Consider the following 14,570-nt stretch of genomic DNA (forward strand, 5'->3'; position numbering starts at 1 on the left):
TTTTTTTTAAAGATTTCATTTATTTATTGACAGAGAGAGATCACAAGTAGGCAGAGGAAGGCAGGGGGATGGGGAGAGCAGGCTCCCTGCTAAGCAGAGAGCCCAGATGTGGGACTTGATCTAAGACCCTGAGATCATGACCTGAGCTCAACCCACTGAGCCACCCAGGAACCCAAATTAGACAATCTTTCTTTCTTTTTTTTTTAAAGACAACTACTTTCTTTTTTAAAAGATTATTAATTGACAGAGAGAGAGAGAGAGAGAACACAAGCAGGGGGAGTGGGAGAGGGAGAAGCAGGCTTCCCGCCAAGGAGGGATTCCAGGACCCTGGGATCATGACCTGAGCCACAGATGGCTTGGGTGGCTCAGGCATTAAGCATCTGCTTAATGGTGCCCCAAATCAGGCACTCTTATAGGGAAAGAGATACAAAGAAAAGGAGATGATATCTCTGTACTTCAGGAGCGCTAGCTCTACAATGAACACAGAAAGTGAGTACTTTATTATTAGAGATAAATGAAAGAGGTAATATGAGAGCAAGGGAAGAAATAACTAAGTCTCCCCACACCTGACATCTTAAAGGAAGGCCAGAAGTTAATTAACAAGGAAAAAAGGGGAAGATAAGATGTTTAAAAGCATGGACTCATACATGAAAGCCTTAGCATTTCATGATTCAAAGTAGAAAAAGTAAAGGGATAGGAACGTAGTGGAAAGAATGTACTTCCCCCTCAATCTCAGACATTCAAAGAGTATTTACAATAGACTTTAAAAAAGAGAACTATTAACAACCTACCCTCCAGTTACATGGAAAGCTCTGTGACAGAAGGGACCATGACTTTCATATCTGCCAACATATTTCCAGGACTGAGCACAGGGCCCAACACATAGTAGGAACTTAGTACACTGAACTGTGAACAGTGGGGTTTGGTCATGAAGGAAACCTGTATACCAGGCTAGAAATATGAAATAATCCTGTAGAGAAGAGAAGAGAAACCTAAAGAAATTAAACTCTGGACTGGTAGTAGGGACATAAGCTAAGAATACATTGAAATTATAGTTCAAGAAAAGATGACGAGGGACGCCTGGGTGGCTCAGTTGGTTAAGCAGCTGCCTTCGGCTTAGGTCATGATCCCAGCGTCCTGGGATCGAGTCCCAGGACTCCTAGCTCCGCGGGGAGCCTGCTTCTCCCTCTGACTCTGCCTTCCACTCTGTCTGCCTGTGCTCGCTCTCGCTCTTTCTCTCTCTGACAAATAAATAAAATCTTTAAAAAAAAAAAAAAAGAAAGAAAGAAAAGATGACGAGAGGGGCACCTGGGTGGCTCAGTGGGTTAAGCCTCTGCCTTTAGCTCAGGTCATGATCCCAGGGTCCTGGGATCGAGCCCCATGTCGGGCTCTTTGCTCAGCAGGGAGCCTGCTTCCTCCTCTCTCTCTGCCTGCCTCTCCGCCTACTTGTGATCTCTCTCCTTCTGTCAAATAAATAAATAAAATCTTTAAAAAAAAAAGAAAGAAAAGAAAAGATGATGAGATCTCCAAGGCTGGTGAAAATTAAAAAAACAAAACAAAATGGAGAAAAGAAGGATATTTGAAGCAGCAACAAGGACTTGGTGATGGAAAGCTGGACTCTATCAAGTTTCAGTGCAGAAGAAAATCTTGTAATAAAAGTAATGCTGTTGGGGTGCCTGGATGGCTCAGTGGGTTAAGCTGCTGCCTTCGGCTCAGGTCATGATCTCAGGGTCCTGGGATCGAGTCCCACATCGGGGTTTCTGCTCTGTGGGGAGCTTGCTTCCCTTTCTCTCTCTCTGCCTGCCTCTCTGCCTAATTGTGATCTCTGTCATTCTATCAAATAAATAAATAAAAGCTTTAAAAAAAAAAAGAGCTTAGCATTTCTAATATATAAATGATTGTTCTTGCTTCCCTCTATCTCTCTCTCTGCCTGCCTCTCTGTCTACTTATGATCTCTCTCTGTCAAATAAATAAATAAAATCTTTAAAAAAAAAAAGAGTAATGCTGTTGACTGACAGTGACATGTTTTAGGAAATTATATGACATTAAAGAATAATCTGCTTTCCTATAATTTCTAACCATTAGTGGAAGCTATTAAAAAATCATATCCTCCTTCTATAAGGCAATCTTTCAAAATGAAGCTATCATATTTCCTTCTAAACGAGTTTAAGTTCTTCTCACATCTCTAAGATGCTACACCATGATCACTCCTCTCTGGGCATATTTAGAGAATAGAACACAGGGGGTAATTATAACTCATTTAAAAAGCTGAATACTTTAAAAAAAAAAAGTTGAATAATCAAAGGTTGATGACATAAATAACAATGTCTTACAAAGAAAACTAAAGTATCAAAAAGAGACCTGGGAGACTTTTCAGAGTTAGATAGCACACAACATGTATCTTAAGCTTAAAATATTTGGAAAAAAATTTAAGTACAAAACAGACTCACTCAACACCCAATCTACTAGACTCTGCCCAACTCAATTTCACAAAAGGACAATCATTTATATATTAGAAATGCTAAGCTCTTTTTTTTAAGCTTTTATTTATTTATTTGATAGAATGAAAGAGAGCACAATTAGGCAGAGAGGCAGGCAGAGAGAGAGAAAGGGAAGCAAGCTCCCCACAGAGCAGAGACCCCGATGTGGGACTCGATCCCAGGACCCTGAGATCATGACCTGAGCCAAAGGCAGAGGCTTAACCCACTGAGGCACCCAGGTGCCCCAGAAATGCTACGCTCTTTATCTTGTATACTCAAAGTATATTTATTAAATGCTACACATCTCGCCTCACAGGGCACTTTGCTCACTTGAATATACACAGTAATTAAACTGTTAGAAAATATAAACCTGAGATATGTAATTCACATGACTTCCAAACTCTAGATATAAAAAGGAACAAAAATCACATCCAACAACTAATTTCTTTTCTTGCATCAGTCTATATAAACTGAATAGTTTCAGCTCAGGTCACGATTCGCAGGCCCTAGGGATCAAACCCAGCACAGGGTCCCTATGGGGTTAGCTTGTCTGCCCCTCCCTCACTGTGCATATGCACACACACTCTCACTCTCTCAAAGGAATAAATCTTAAAAAAAAAAAAAAAACTAAGAAAAAAAAAAAAAAAGACAAGTGGTGTTGTATCTGTGGAAGCATGAAAGTAAGTGAGGGGAAAAACAGTGTCCTCAGAGGATCTGGCAAACACCAGGCTTATAGGACATCTGTCCAGATTTACATATTCCCCCTCTCCCTTGTGGACATATACAGTCTACTCCAACATTCCAAGAAAGAAAAAGATCCATGGTTCAAAACCTGTGGTCATCTGGCCAATAGCATTAGCATCAAGTGGGACTTTATCAGAAGTACAAATTCTTGGGCTATACCCCAGACCCATTAATATCAAAAATGGGGTGAGGAGGTGGAAAGAAAGAAGGGCAATCTGCAGTTTAAGAAGTCCTTCAGGTGACACCAATGCTTCCCGAAGTTTGATAACCAATGGACCAGATGAAGCAGATTGCAAATCTCAGGATTTAATCTAGGGGTGCCTGGGTGGCTCAGCTGGTTAAACATCTGACTTGGGATTTCAGCTCGGGTCTTGATCTCAGGGTCATAAGATTGAGTCCTATATTGGGCTCCATTCTGGGTACGGAGCCTACTAAAAAAAAAAAAAAAAAAAAAAAAAAAAAAGTTAAAAGATAGAATTACAGTTCTATAAAATAATCAGAATATTTCATTATTTAAAGTGACATAACAATGGAAGTTAGAAAATACTCCTAGAGGTAGACACAATAATTTTAAATGTTTTCTAGGAAACCCATATGGCTCCTGCTCCAGTTCAGGGTGCTGCTGGTAAAATAAACATTTCAATATACGTTTTAGGTATTTTACTATTTCAGCTGAATCCAAACTTTTGTTTTTTCATCCAAAATATAAAGGCTGTCAAAAACAATTAGAATTGTTTCATGGGAGAACACCATCCCCTGAACAAACAGACAGAAACTGCATAGCATTTATCTAGGGATAGAACATTCTTAAAAATCTAAGTGATGTGTTTTGTCATACATTAGCATTTATAGTTGCTTTGTATAAAACTATAATTGCTTTTCTATAAATTATATAGTGAGAAATGTAATGGCAGGTACGTTAAATAAAAGAAACAAAGTACTTGCTCAACAGTGACCCCTGCTGGTTCAACTGGAGTATAGTTCCCAACTTCAAAAATTAAAAAGATCTGATTTAGCTCTATAGAAGAGTAACTTAACTCCCAACTTTTAGCTAGTATATGGCTGTATGGTAAGATGACTTTACTTCTCTTGGAAGCTACATAATGCCAGGTCATTAAGTTCTGGCCAACAGGATGGAAGAAAAAGTTATGTGTTTAATTCCAGAGTGACCTTCAAGAGAGAAGATGTGCCCCTTCTTACTCCTTCCCAAGCTGCTTGAAATGTGGTTAGGATGACCAAATTCCATCCTGTATCATGAAGCTGAAAGCCACAGTTTTAAAGATAAGCACAAAACTAGAAAAAGCCTACAGAAGACTGTAGAGACACCATGCCTCTGGAATTTATATGACAGAAAAAGAAACTTCTATCATATTTAAGCCACATTTAATTTGGGACTCCAATACATGCAGCTAAATTTACTTACATTATTTTAGATTTTAAGAGGTATCATCTGTTTTGCAAGATGAAGACTCCTGGAGGTTACACAAACATTGTGAGTGTACTGTGCTCTTAAAAATGATTAAGATGGCAAATTTTATGTTATATGTATTTTTCCACAGTTAAATTTTTTTTATTTTTGTGTTTTAATACTTCTGAATTTAGGACAGTTAAAATTAATTTTAATTTTTTTTTAAAGATTTTATTTATTTATTTGACAGAGAGAAATCACAAGTAGTCGGAGAGGCAGGCAGAGAGAGAGAGAGAGAGGGAAGCAGGCTCCCTGCTGAGCAGAGAGCCCGATGCGGGACTCGATCCCAGGACCCTGAGATCATGACCTGAGCCGAAGGCAGCGGCTTAACCCACTGAGCCACCCAGGCGCCCCTAATTTTAATTTTTTACAATTAAAATCAAAAGCATCTTTTATGGTTTATGACACATTTTATAATTCAAAGCAAGTTTTAACTCTATACAGTAAAGACCAACCAATGGAGGAAAACAAATAAAATAGGAAATTAAAAACCATTTGCTCCTTCTCAGCAGGCTCTGTGCTTTTGTTTATACTGTTTTCTCTAAAGCACCCACACAACCAAACTTGCCTATTCTATCAGTAGAAACAGACTGATGTCCACTGGACATGCTATCTATACCATGAAGGCTTTCCCAATCTCCCTAATAGGATGGGATTGTTTCTCTCCTGTGAAACCACAAAATACCAGTTCTAAGTTGGTGTAGAACTCCTTATATCAGACTATGAGATCTGAGAGGAAAGCACCTTTTCAGTTTAGTTCACCACTGTGTAGTCGGCAACCAACACAGAGCCCAGAAATTGGTGAACCAATGAATGTTATTTATACTGTAGGGATCTGGTAATACTCTTCTGATTATAAATCCCCATCAGGTTTCCATGATTTAATACTCTATATCTTTCCAGTTGTAATCTCTCTCTGTCAAATAAATAAATAAAATCTTTAAAAAATAAATCTTTTTTTTTTTAAGATTTTATTTACTTATTTGACAGATAGGCAGTAGACAGAGAGGCAGGCAGAGAGAGGAAGGGAAGCAGGCTCCCTGCTGAGCAGAGACCCGATATGGGGCTCAATCCCCTGGGATCACAACCTAAGCCGAAGGCAGAGACTTTAATCCACTGAGCCACTCAGGCACCCCTAAAAAAAGTATGTTATCATAATCTATTTTAGATTATTACTAATTTAATTCTGGTAAAATAGAAAAACTTTGCTCCAAAAGAAATCTATTTCCCCCTCCTCCTTTTTGTTATTATCAAATATTACATATATATCTTTTTTTTCCTTAAGATTTATTTATTTAGGGGCACCTGGGTGGCTCAATGGGTTAAAGCCTCTGCCTTTGGCTTGGGTCATGGTCCCAGGAGATTTATTTATTTAGGGGCGCCTGGGTGGCTCAATGGGTTAAAGCCTCTGCCTTTGGCTCGGGTCATGATCCCAGGGTCCTGGGATCGAGCCTCGCATCGGGCTCTCTGCTTAGCATGGAGCCTGCTTCCTCCTCTCTCTGCTTGCCTCTCTGCCTACTTGTGATCTCTGTCTGTCAAATAAATAAAGTCTTAACAAAAATTTATTTATTTGACAGACAGAGAGAGCAAATGAGCATGGGGAAAGGCAGAGGAAAAGGGAGAGAAAACTTCAGCAGACTCCTTGCTGATTTCTGAGCCTAACCTAGGGCTTGATCCCATAACCCTGAGCTGAAATCAACAGTCAGACCCTTAACCAACTGTACCACCCAGGGGCCCCTACATATTTATCTTAAAAGCATAGTAATACAGTTTCATCATTACTGTGTTACACAAGTGTCTTTTAATTCAGCTGAACTAATATAAGAGAAAATTTTATTTATAGCCTTCTGTATTTACTCCTGTAATTAACTTTTACAGTGCTTTCCCTTCAAGTTACCATCTGGAACCATATCCTTTCAGCTTAAAGGACTTCCTTTAGTATTTCATGTAAAGCAGTGTATTTCATGTCTGCTAACAACAAATTCTCCATGTTTGCTATTCTGGGAATGTTTCTATTTTGCCTATATTTTTCAGTAATAGCTTTGCTGGATACAGAATTCACTTAAATTATTTTTGAAGGAAAATTCATATAAAATACACCATTTTAAAGTACAGTACAATGGCATTTAGTATTTACAATATTACACAACTGCCACATCTCTCTAGTTTTAAAGTTTTCATTCTCCCAGGATACCCAGTCCTCATTAAGTAATCATTCCCACAACCTACCATCCCGTCTCCTCCAACTCTTAGATCTAGCCAACCACTATTCTCCTTTCTATCACTACAGAGTTCCCTATTCTGGATACTTCACATAAAGCTTTGCACAGTGGCAGTATAGTAGCCAATGAGGTTAATCCGAGGCGCGATTATTGCTAATTGGATACTTCACATAAGTGGAATCATTCAATGCAATGATTAGGTCTGGCTTATTTCATTTTTTAGGTTTACCCATACAGTACCATATCTTAGTAATCCATTCCATTTTATGGCTGATGAATCTTTCATTGTATGGATATACCAAATGTTTATCCATTCATCTGTCAATGGACACTTGGATTGCTTCTACCTCTTGGCCATTGTGAATAGTGCAGCTATGAACATTATTTGTGCACAAGTAATTTTGTGAATATTTGTTTTCAGTTCTTTTGGTATCTATCTAGGAGTGGATTTTCTGACTTATATGGTACTTCTAACTTTTTAAGGAACCACCAAAGTGTTTTCCATAGTAACTTACCAATTTATACTGCCACCAACAATATAAAAGTTTTAAACTTCTCTACATTGGGGGTACCTAGCTGGCTCAGTCAGTGAGAACATGCGACTCTTGATCTAGGGCTCATGAGTTTGAGCCTCACACAGGGTGGAATTTACTTAAAAAAAAAAACCACAAATTTCTCCACATAACAGCCAATACTTATTTTCCCACTTTTTCTATTAATTATATTCATCCTAGTGGGTATAAAGTGCTATTTCATTATAATTTTGATTTGCCTTTCCCTAATGACTAATGATGTTGAGTTTATTTTCATGTTTGTTAGCCTTTCGTGTATCTTCTTTGAGGAAATGTCTATTCAAGTCCTCTGACCTTGTAAAATTGGGTTGTTTTGTTGCAACTGCTTTGTAAGGGTTCTTTAAATATTCGATATATATTTAGAGTATGATTTACAAATAATTTCTCCCATTCTTTAGGTTGTCTTTTCAGGTTCTTGAGTGTCCTTTGATATGTGAACACAGAATTTTTTTTTGAGATTTTCTTTATTAGAGAGAGCGCGTGCGAGCAAGCAGACTCCCTGCTGAGCAGAGAGTCTGATGCAGGGCTCAATCCCAGGACCCCGGGACCATATTCCGAGCCGAAGGCAGACCCCCAACAGGCTGAGTCACCCAGGTGCACCAAATATAAAATTCTTAATTGACAATTTTTACTTTCTACACTTTGACTTGTTACCCAACTGCTTTCTGGCTTCCATTGTTTCTGGTGAAAAGTCTGCTGTCAATCGTATTGCTAGTCTTTTGTATATCATGAATTCTTTCTGTCTTGTTTTCCAGACTTTTTCTTTGTATCTGGATTTAAACAGTTCAATAAAAATGTGCCCAGGTGTAGACCTCTTTGTGTTAGTGTTATTCACTCAGATTTTTGGATGTGTAGATACACATTTTTCATCAAATTGGGGAGATTTTCAGCTATTATTTCTTCAAATATTTTTTTCTATCTCTCCCATCTCCAACTACATATGTATTGCTGGTACAGTTGATGTCCCACAAAGTTATGTTAATTTTGTTTCATTCTTTTCTCCAAATTGGGTTATTTTACTGTTGTCTTCAAGTCCATGGATTCTCTTTCTGTGTGATCTCAAATTTGATTCTGAGTTTCTCTGCTGGTAATTTTTTCAGTTATTTTCCTTTTCAACTTCAGAATTTCCATTTGATTCTTTTTTATAAATTTCTATTTCTTCATTGACATTCTCTATTTGAGTCACTATCATCATACTCTCCTTTAATTATTTAAACCTGATTTCCTCTAGTTTTGTGGTTTGTGTGTGTGTGTGTGTGTGTGTGTGTGTGTGTGTTTAAGTAGGCTCCATGCGGAGCATGGAGCCCAGGGCAAGGCTTGAACTCATGACCCTGAGATTAAGACCTAAACTGAGACCGAGAGTCAGAAACTTAACTGACGGATCCACCCATGCGCTGCTCCTTTAGTCTTTAAACATGTTTATATTAGCTTCTTTGGAAGTGGTAATTAGTCCTTCAGCTGCATATAATAAAGTATGGTAAGAAATACACTAAAGAGAGAACTGCAATTTGAAAGAAAAAAAAATTAGAAGATTATATAGAGGGCCTAGATCTTGCTATACTGGAAAATGAAACTATTCCTCATCTTCTGTCTCTCAGGCCATAAGATTCTCAAAATGAGAACTATCCACAAGGTAAATATCAGATAAAATATTTGGCTATAGGTTCCTTTTAAAAACCTCAGAAAATTTTGAAGCCATACCTAGCTCTCTCTCAACTAGACAAGAAGCCCTCTAAGAAGCTTAAGGGAATTATGCCACAACAGCCTACAACCAAACTAGAGAAAGGCCTGTGTTAAAATGAGTTGTAATGGGGACAGAGAAGAACACAAATCAGATTAATAAAAAATCCTAGAAGGTTTTTTTATTATTTTTAAAAGATTTTATTTATTTATTTGAGAGAGAGCAAGTGAGCATGAGTGGGGGGGAGAAGCAGAGGGAGGAGGAAAAGCAGACTCTGTGCTGAGTGTGGAACCCAACACAGGGTTGGATCTCACAATCTGGAGACCATGACCTGAGCGAAAACCAAGAGTCGGATGCCCAACCAAGCCCCCAGGGGCCCTAAAAATCCTAGAAATTTTAAGAGTATGTAAAAAAAAAAAAAAAAAAAAAAAGGAACAGAGACTATTCAAAATGTAAAGAGGTCTCTAGGATCCCAACTTTCTATAGGGAAGGAAGTCACTAAAAAAGATATTCAGCTTCATAAGACACTTCTTATGTAGAAGGAGAGACCGGTCTGAAAGCAGCATTAAGAGCCCGGAATGTGGTACCAAGAATCACAGAGAACAACAGATTAGGGAACCATTCCAAGGAAGCAGAACTGGGCCCCAGTCAAGGTATTTCCTGATTCTGGAGTAGATGACCCTGACAACATGTGCCCAGCTAGATTTCAGAACTGGTAAGAACCCATAATTGCTATGTGCCTCCTGTTATCTCCCCCCTTTTAGGGGGCATGTCTATTGTCATTACTCCATCCCTGTGACAAGAGTGTATATATTGTGTGTTTGGGGCAGAAAACTTTTCTTTTTAGTTCATAGGTCTCTGGATCAAGAGGAACTGCATATGAGGACCACTGGAGGAGATATTTTACATGTGATAAGAATGTGAATCACTGGAGTCAGAGGGAAAACCATGGTAGAAACTCACAATAATGGTTTTCAATAAATCTTAACTCTTTATGGCAATGCCCTTTTGCAACAGGATTTTCCTGTACCTCCCTTCAAAAGGTAGAGTCTGTTTTCTCACCCTCTGCATCTGAGTTGACATGGTGACTTAATCTGACTAAAACAATGTGGTGGAAGTAACAATGTGTGCAAGGTTAAGCCTTAAGAGACACTGAAGCTTTACCCTCTTGAAACACTCATGCCACTACATTAAAAAAAGGATTCAGGCTAACTCTCTGAATGATGAGTGACCATGTGGAAAAAAAGAGTACTAGCTGACAATGACACCCAGGTGTCAGACTGTAAGTGAGGTTATCTTATATCTTAGACACTCAAGTCCCAGTCATGCCACCAGACAACTGGAGCCTCATGAGTGACTTTTCCAGCAACCAGCAGAAGTCCTATTGGGCTGAATAATTAATTGTTTTAAGCCACTAAGTCTTAGAGTGCTTGTTACAGCAAAGGCTACAAAAACAGGCTCTTCATATAATGTTTATGACTCATAATCAGAGATTTGAGTAAAATTTGAGACATATAAAGGGAGCCCAATACAGGTCAAATATTTTGGTGAGAGGAAAATTTTAGTGAAAAATTAAGAATGAAATTTTAGGAGGCGCCTGGCTGGCTCAGTCAGTAGAGCATGCAACTCCTGATCTGGGGGTCATGAGTTCAAGCACTATGTTGGGCACAGAGATTACTTATAAATAAATAAATTTTAAAAAATAATAAAGAGCTCTTCCTCCTTAAAAATTTTTTTTCATAAAGAAATCCAGAGTTAAAGCTACATAAGATTTTCTTTTCAGGGGCGCCTGGGTGGCTCAGTGGGTTAAGCCGCTGCCTTCGGCTCAGGTCATGATCCCAGGGTCCTGGGATCGAGTCCCGCGTCGGGCTCTCTGCTCAGCAGGGAGCCTGCTTCCTCCTCTCTCTCTCTGCCTGCCTCTCTGCCTACTTGTGATCTCTCTCTGTCAAATAAATAAATAAAATCTTTAAAAAAAAAAAAAGATTTTCTTTTCACTATTTTTTCCTATAAGTAATTTTTACTGATTATGCCATTCCTTCATTCAACTAACACCAGATGTTTTTCCAATTGGCTGATTTTCTTGCCAGAATCTAAGAGGAAAAACATTTTTGTATGCCTAAATAAACCTAAAACAAAATCAGTATGTAATTCCTCCAACCTACATCTTGTCCCTAGTAGAAATAAAATTGCATTTTAAATAAAAACTATTGCTAGTGCATAACCACCTCATAAGTAAATTTATCATAAGAAAGAAATTCCTAGATTAAAAACACTGAGGAAGGGATACACTTAGAGAACAGACACATTACTTAATAGGTCAAACTTTCTGCTTTGGACACCTTCTAACATCTGACTCAACATTCTGAGCTTTCTTTTATCCTGACTTCTGTTTACTAACCAAAATCTGTATCTACTACCAATTCATTGCTCTCAGTATAAAGTATTTATACTTTATAACATTTACAACATTTTAGAACCCTCACGACACCATGAACTTTGGTGATCTGCTCGGTATGACTGGAACTCATTTTGGAAGCTGCTCAATCCAGGAAATCTTCCATGCCCTACTGAAAACGTCTTTGGAGGTTATGAAGTGAAAGAAAAGAACTGATAACTCAAAGTAACAATATACTTACTTGTCCTTCTCTCTCCTCCTCCTTCACTGCCCCAGCCCCACCCCATCTACTATATAAACACTAAAGAACAAGAGTAGATACAGCCAGGCAATAATGGGATCTGACTCAGGATTAGCAAGTATTTAAACTCTAATCTCATACTCCAAAACACCACAGGGATTGGTAAATCAAGGGAAAAGTAGAGTTTTATTTCCTCATGTACAAATTCTAGTCAATGTGCCAGAAACTGAAAACTGGCAGAAGCTGTGGAATTTTCCAAGACATATGTCAGATAGTAATTTTACAATTCACTCACAAACACACATTCTAAATCATCTTACTGTTATGGAAATATTTCCAAAGCAATAGTATTTTAACACAGCCATGGTATTTATTTGTAGAAAAAGCATTCTCCTGTTTTAGATAACACAAGAATCAAATAAAGTACACAGCACCGAGGATATCCTAACTGCATGTCAGAAATATTTAAATTTAAAAGGAACCAAGAGAAACAATGTTAAATTAGAACAAAGACTCTTTAAAGCAGAACTGAAGAACTAACTTCCTAAGAAAGTCATTCAGGGAAAGTAATACTAAGTTAATAGTTAAAGGAAATCTATTAGACTTCTTAGGCCGTGATATGAGTCAGACAATGGTGCTATTATGAACAAGACAACTAAATAAAGGATGCATGATATAGCTAGATATTTGCCTGGTATTAATTAACTGATAAGTATCTGGAAAGAGGTCTCTACAATATAGTATATAATTTCATTGACTCTTTATATAAAAAAAAATCAACCAAGACAAAAGAACTGGAAAAACAGCACAGTCCTCCTTACCACTACATCCTATAGACTCTTCTAGGAGGTTCTGGTTGTCTTTCTTTTTCTAAATAGGCTTGACTTGTCAAATTTAGATTTATCTATTGACATCCTGCTGTGGAATATAAGTATTTAGTTTCAGCTTCTGCCTCCATTCTCCACATCCCATGTAATTTTATGGGTCTTCGTTTAAATCAAGAGTCAGAGTAAAAGGACTGGAGAGATACCAGTCAGTACTCAGCCAAGTAGAGCGGTAAGACCAGGTACTTCTCTCTGCAAATTAATGACTACCTCATTTTTTTGTTGTTGTTTTCTATGTATTTTTAACTTTTCCTCAAAAGCTCCAACATCTGTCACATATCTATCGATATTTTCCATAGCTCAAATACATCAGATACGGTCTTTTTCCTGCAGCTGTATGTTCCCGAAACCCTTTGTTCTTTCTTCTGCTTCATTCTGCTCGGTGATGCTCTGGACTGGCTATACAGCTGTCATCTTGGGCTCTCCCTTAGCTCTTCTGTTTGAATTCTGCTTCTTGAACCTGCTTTCTTCTTTCTTGCTATTTAGGGGCAACTTATGAACAACAACAACAAAATGCTCATGAGAACTAGAATTTTGGAGTCACCTGCACGTCTGAAAATATCTTTATTTCAGATTCACATTTGATTGATAATTTGGCTGGGAATAAAATTATAGGTAGGAAATCCTTCCCAATGAAGATAATATGAAGACACAGCTTGATGCATTTCTACCTCCCTCTGTTACTACTGTGATTCGTAATGCCCTTTTGACTGGTCCTTTGAATGTAACCTCTAGTTACCCTTTCTGGAAGATTTTAGTAAAGTTTCTGTATCTCCAGTTTACCAAATTTCATAATCACACCTCTTGGGTCTTTGCCTTTTTTACTGTTCTTTCAGCATTTTCAATTTACAATCTATGACCTGGACAATGTTCTGGGAGATTTTTAAGGCATCATTTCTATTTTCTCTGTCCTCTCATATCTGAATTTCTATTAGACCACAAGGTCCAATAATAGACTATCTTGAATTTTAAAAGTTATTTTTCTCTTGGGGCGCCTGGGTGGCTCAGTGGGTTAAGCCTGGGCCTTCGGCTCAGGTCATGGTCTCAGGGTCCTGGGATCAAGCCCTACATCGGGCTCTCTGCTCAGCGGAGAGCCTGCTTCCCCCTCTCTCTCTGCCTGTCTCTCTGCTTCCTTGTGATCTCTCTCTGTCAAATAAATAAATAAAATCTTTTAAAAAATTATTTTTTTCTGGTGGTACCTGGGTAGCTCAGTTGGTTAAGCATCTGCCTTTGGCTCAGGTCATGATGAACAGGGAGCCTGCTTCTCCCTTTGCCCCTCCCCCTGCTCATGTTCTCTCTGCCTCAAATAAATTAAATCTTTTAAAAAGATTATCTTCTACTTCCCTCCCTTAATCTTTTGGTTCTAATTCCTAGGAAACTGTTTCAAATTTATCCACAATCCTCCCATTATTTGGAGGGGGGTGTAATTATAGTATTTTTTATTTGCAAATGTTATTTCTTATCTGTTTCAAGATTTTCAAAATAACACCCTGTTCTTTTGAAGATGCAATATTTCATTTCTTAGAGATTAAAACCATCTCCCCCCGAACCCCAGTTTTCTCCCTCCTTTGCTCTTTGCCCCCTCTCTTACTTGTTTGGCCTCCCATTTTATTTTAAAATATCTATTTTGAAAGACAGAGAGCGAGGATGCGTGCAAGGGAAGGGGTAGGGGGAAGAGAGTCTTAAGCAGACTCTGTGCTGATCTTTTGACTCTGAGATCATGACCTGAGGGGGGGGGGGGGAACAAGAGTCAGCCACTCAACTGACTGTGCCACCCAGGTACTCCTGGCCTCTTATTTTAGAGGCTTCCTCAACTATCTGGTTATTCCTTGACTGTCCATTTCTATTCATGGCATTAAGAAGCTAAACGGAAGCTCATTTTT

At 38.3% G+C, this 14,570-nt stretch overlaps 1 protein-coding gene across 3 annotated transcripts in view; it reads right to left on the reverse strand.

Annotated features, from left to right (window-relative positions):
• Positions 1-14,570, reverse strand: part of FBXL20 (F-box and leucine rich repeat protein 20) — a 93,624-nt gene that overhangs the window by 39,852 nt on the left and 39,202 nt on the right. The window lies entirely within an intron of this gene.

This window comes from Mustela nivalis (assembly GCF_964662115.1).
Source record: "Mustela nivalis genome assembly, chromosome: 17".
In the NCBI taxonomy this organism is placed as follows: domain Eukaryota; kingdom Metazoa; phylum Chordata; class Mammalia; order Carnivora; family Mustelidae; genus Mustela; species Mustela nivalis.